The 5,471-nt window shown below is 38.8% G+C and overlaps 1 non-coding gene across 1 annotated transcript; it reads left to right on the top strand.

Annotated features, from left to right (window-relative positions):
• Positions 1–1,691: 1,691 nt before the first annotated feature.
• LOC120255065 lies at positions 1,692–1,798 on the top strand. Its single transcript, XR_005534894.1, has one exon. It is a non-coding gene; the product is annotated as a small nucleolar RNA R71 (small nucleolar RNA).
• Positions 1,799–5,471: the final 3,673 nt, after the last annotated feature.

The raw sequence follows: 5,471 nt of genomic DNA on the forward strand, positions 1-5,471 counted from the left end.
TTGCACAAATGTCTGCACATCTTGGAATATAGTAGGCTAGTAGAACCACACATCTAAGATCTTCTTAGCCATCATGTTTCCACTGTAATGGCCCCCAGTCGGGCCTGAATGGCAGTGTCTCATAATGTCATGCCCCTCCTCTCGAGCGACACATCTTCTAGCAACTTGGTCCGAACAGATTTTGAAAAGATAAGGGTCTTCCCAGATATAGTACTTCAGATCGGCGAAGAAGTTTTATCTTTGTTGACATGTGAGCCACTTTGGGAAAATTTTCACTGCTAGATAATTTGCAAGGTTGGCGAACCATGGGCTTTCTTCTTCCTCCACTACCTGAATGCTACACAACTGCTCCCCTCAAAATGTGTCATCGATCTCTCTTCTGTCCAAAACATTTTCAGGAAGTTCCTCAAGGCATGACAGGTGGTCTACAGCTAAATTCTCCACCCTTTCTTATTTTTTTATTTCCAGGTCAAATTATTGTAGCAACATGATCCAATTGATCAATCGAGGCTTGGCATCTGGTTTGTTCAACAAGTATTTCATAGCAGAATGATTTATATAAACAACTACTTTGGAAAGCACCACGTAGGATCAAAATTTATCAAATGTAAGACCACTGCAAGTAGTTCCTTCTCAGTGGTGGTGTAGTTCTTCTGGGTATCGTTTAAAGTCTTGCTTGCATAGTAAATAACATGGAAAAGGTTATCCCGTCGTTGCCCCAATACTGCCCCAACTGTATAATCACTTGCGTCACACATCACTTCAAATGGCAAGCCCTAATTCGAAGAAACTATTATTAGTGCCTCAACAAGCTTCTTCTTCAGGCTAAGAAAAGCATTCATGCAATCTCCATTGAACTCAAAAGGAGCATCCTTTTCCAAAAGCTTTTTCATTGGTCGGCTAATTGAAGAAAAGTTCTTGACGAATCTTCTATAGAACCCAGCATGTTCCAAGAAGCTTGTGTAGCCTTTTTTGAGGTCGGGGGAGGTAATTTTTCAATAGTGGAGACCTTTGCCTTGTCTACCTTGATCCTTTTTTTTATGAAATCTTGTGTCTGAGCACTATAACTTCTTTGACCATGAACTGACAATTTTCCCAACTAAGAACCAGATTAGTTTCCTTGCATTAGACCAAGACTCGTTTTAAATTTCTGAGGTACAAGCTGAACGAGTCACCAAAGACCGAGAAGTCATCCATAAGCACCTCCATAATATCTTCCACCATGTCTTCGAAGATGGCCATCATACATCTCTGTAAAGTGGTCGGTGTATTGCAATACCCAAAAGACATATGACGATAAGCAAATGCGCCATAAGGACAAGTGAAGGTGGTCTTCTCCTGATCTTATGGAGCAATAGGAATCTGAAAGTACCCAGAGAGACCATCCAAGAAACAGTACTAAGAGTGCCCTGCGAGTTGTTCAAGCAACTGATCAATGAAAGGCAGGAGAAAAATGATCTTTACTTGTGGCATCATTGAGTTTCTTGTAGTTTATGCAAACCCTCTAACCTGTGAAGGTTCTGGTAGAAACAAGTTCAATTTTCTCATTGGTGATAACCATCATTCCCTCTTTTTAAGCACCACTTGAACTGGACTTACCCGGGTAGATTATACCTGCATCCAGTAGCTTGTTTTGTCTTGTACTTGGATTCAACATGTTATAAAAAGTTTGAATGGTCACCCATTCAGGAAATCCGTGTTGTGGACATTTCCGCAAGAGATCCTTGAATCACTCCAACGTCTCAAACAAGGATTCAAGCTCCATCTAAACAAACGACGATATCTCATTATGAAGCTTTGCCGACTTTCCCGGAGGAAAGTATCTTGCAAGGAAAGCTTCGACCATCTCATTCCAAGTTGTGACAGATGCTTTTGGCAAGGAATGAAGCCACTGCTTGGCTCTTCCTTTCAGATAGAATGGGAAAGCCCTCAAATTTGATAGCATCATCCGAAACTCCGTTGATCTTCAGCATGTTACAAACTTCCAAGAAGTTTTCAATCTGATTGTTTGGATTCTCATTGGCCAAACCATTGAACTGAGCTGACTACTGAATCATCTGGATGAATGACGGCTTTAGCTTGAAATTTAGAGTTGTAATCGAGGTTTGCACAATACTAGATTGTGTACCCAAAACTGAGGGTTTGGCATAATCAGAAAGTGTTCTCTGTTTGTTCATTCTACTCTGCCATATTTTCTGACCCTTCAACTTCTATTTCAGCTTGATTGGACGGTTCTTGTACAGGTTATTTACCCCTTATTCTGAGTGTACGTTCAAGTTCAGGATCACTTTCAATGAATATCGAAGGGTTCCGTCGGGTCATAACCTAGAGCTGCACCAAAAGAAAGAAAACAAATTAGAATAATTATAGAATAAGGAAATATGAAATAGAATGAATGAATAAATAGCTAAGATAGCAAAGTGCAAAGTATCTCTGAACGTCTATTCCCCGGTAATGGCGCCAAAAACTTGACACACCCCTTGCGTGTGACCCGCAAGTGCATGGCTTTGTCGAAGTAATAAATTCCAGGTGAGTGGGGTATCGTATCCATAGGGAATAAGGAATCAAAACACCAAGAGTGCTACTTAACCGAGCGAAGATGAAATAATGATTGTGTTGATAAGATGTAATGTAGACAAAATAAAAGAAATAAGAAAGAGAGGCACAAATAAGTGAGAGGAAATGCAATCAATAAGAAGTGGGGTACTGGGATATTGTTCCACCTAGGATTATCGCTTCAAGTGCAAAACCATCTATTATGCTTCCTAACTAATGCTCAATGAGTCGTGGGCATCCTAAGATACACGGTCCTAAACCTAAGGTCAACCGTGACTAACTCTACACTATACCCCGTCGGAGAAATCGATCAGTCTCAACATCTCACACTGTGCAAAGTCGCAAGAAGCTCTAGGGATTCCAAGTGATAAACCCTATTCCTATATGTAGACCTAACCCTTTGGTCCAGGCGAATGGTCCCTAGTCACAATTAAGCCCCTAGATACTAAAGTTCACTTCAAAGCTTCACTATGTCGCTCATGTAACTAAGCCCCAACACAGTTCATCCTTTAGCACTTCACTCTATTGTGACCGTAAAGAACTCTAGAAAATGGAGGTAGGATAAATCACATCAGAAGGGAAAGGGGATGCTCCGCTACCTCTCAACTCACCCTCTGACCCTCTCCAATATAGCTTTGTCTAGCCCTCATGGTGTGTCACTCATCCACAAAGGCTACCGAAATGGATTCTCAACCCTAGTGTCACTCTAAGGGGAACATCATTCAACAAGCATTCAAGATTGGAACTCAATTAAAGACATCAATTAAGGAAAGCATAATAAAATATCAATGAAACAAATACATCCTAGTGTTCACAAATCGAAGTACCCACTAGGGTTTAGCTCTTCATGGAGCAAGATACAATTAATAGTAAAATCGAAAGTAAAAACAAGTAATCCATAGGAAAAGCCTCTCGGTAGTCGTGTCGATGATCTTGTGGAGTAGCCTCGTCCTCTCCAAAGGTCCCCTCGTCAAGCCTAGGGCACACCTCGCCGGATCGGTGCCGACGAAAGCTCCCCCAATAGCTATCTTTCAAGAGAAACGCGGTGTCGAAACCATAGAACCACTCCAAAAGCCTTGCCAATACTTCTCTAAACCCTAACCGCATCCCTCTCAAGAGTTGGAGAAAAGATGGGACAAAAGATCCTTAAATCGGGCTGAATCGCGGCTTTAAATAGGTTGGAATCGGGCATCCACATGGCCCTGTGGATGTTCCACACGCCCCTGTGGAAATTCCACACGGGTGTGTGGATTCTTTGGAATCCTGGTTTTCTGCGAGCTGTGAACAGTAACATTTATTGTGTTTTGCTACAGTAACCTGCTTCAGTACCCATGCCAAAATGCTCCCGATTCCACGTTTTTCATTGAGATAACATAACTGGGCACACGGTTATGCCGTAAATCGCGTCACTTCTTCAATAAACAGACTCATTGGTGAAGATCTTGCTATCATTGCACGAGTTGGAATACGCAAATGTGGTTGTCCTTGTGCCCCTCCAAACCATGTGATTGTTTGAATACATGGAGGTTGGCACGCATTCACGTATCTTTGAATCCAACTTGTATCTTCACGTTTGTTCCTTCCAAGATTTCATCAAATAGTGCATTCATGATCTACATTAGCTTCTTTCTTACATATTTGGATCTACAACCCTACATGCACCAAAGTGACACAAATACACATGTATTAGCGCTAAAACTTGATAAAAGTAATACTCAACGCAAGGAAAGAATACTTCACATTCTTAACACACAAGCACTTATCACCATTCAATGAAGTAAAGATGATTATAATAAGCACAAAATAAACATTTTAGCTATGTTTATTTGGCTAGCATTAAAAGCATCTATAAAAGTAGGGCCCTATTGGAACCTCATATTTAAATAAAAAAAAGGTAAGTAAATAATTTCCAATTTACATCCCAAAAAATGAATTTCCTCCTGAAAGTTTTCTAAGTCATCTTGACTAAACCAATCTTTGTTGAGCTGAAGAAAGTAGTAAATAAAAAATAACACAATGTTAACAATGTGAATAAATTTATAATTGCTATGATGTATTAATATGCACTTCATTATTAAAGGCTAACTTACAAAATATGGGTAGCCATCTACAACAAAATTTGTTGGGGCATCTTGGACAAATAAATATAAGTAGTAGAGAACAAAGATACTACAAACCACACCATTTCTTTGTTGTGGAACCTATCATAGTAACATTGTTAAAAGTTGTCATTATATTAAATAATGCAATGCTATATATAAAGATATATGGTAGAAAATGGTCACATTGGGAACAAGAAGAGGAATTTTGGATATAATTGCTTTATTCTCATCCCTTGCCTCTATTCGACAAATTTCTAATACAAATATGATATAAGAATATTAACATGTTTAAATTGACAAATAAACTTGGTTAAATAATGCAATAAAGCAATGACACATAAAAACATGAAGATACATATAAAATGATCACTATAAAAAGCAATGACACAACTAAAACACAATTTAAGGTGATTCAATAAATTTGGCTTGTGTCTATAAACAAACTGAACAATATTTATTCATTATAGAAGTTTTAAGGATAATAGAAAGCCATCAGGATACTTGTCACCAAAAAAGAACAAAAAAGAATCTTTATTTGTCTAAAAGAAAAGAAAGGTGCAAAACAAGTGCATGCCTTCTTATGTCTGCCTCTAGCCTTTCTAGATCAACTTCATGGAGTGAATCTAGTAGTAACATTAAAGTCTTCTCAATGTTCAGTTACCTATTTTCACTAAAGTTGCAAAGGATAAGAAGTGTCCGGTGTCCCCTTCAATTTAAAAAAAAAACCACATTAAATGAATTAAGCAACACCGAGCGGAAAATAAGAAGAATATTTATATGAAAGAGAGTTCACCAACACACAATGAGAATGAA

Source organism: Dioscorea cayenensis, unplaced genomic scaffold (genome assembly GCF_009730915.1).
Source record: "Dioscorea cayenensis subsp. rotundata cultivar TDr96_F1 unplaced genomic scaffold, TDr96_F1_v2_PseudoChromosome.rev07_lg8_w22 25.fasta BLBR01000810.1, whole genome shotgun sequence".
Classification (NCBI taxonomy): domain Eukaryota; kingdom Viridiplantae; phylum Streptophyta; class Magnoliopsida; order Dioscoreales; family Dioscoreaceae; genus Dioscorea; species Dioscorea cayenensis.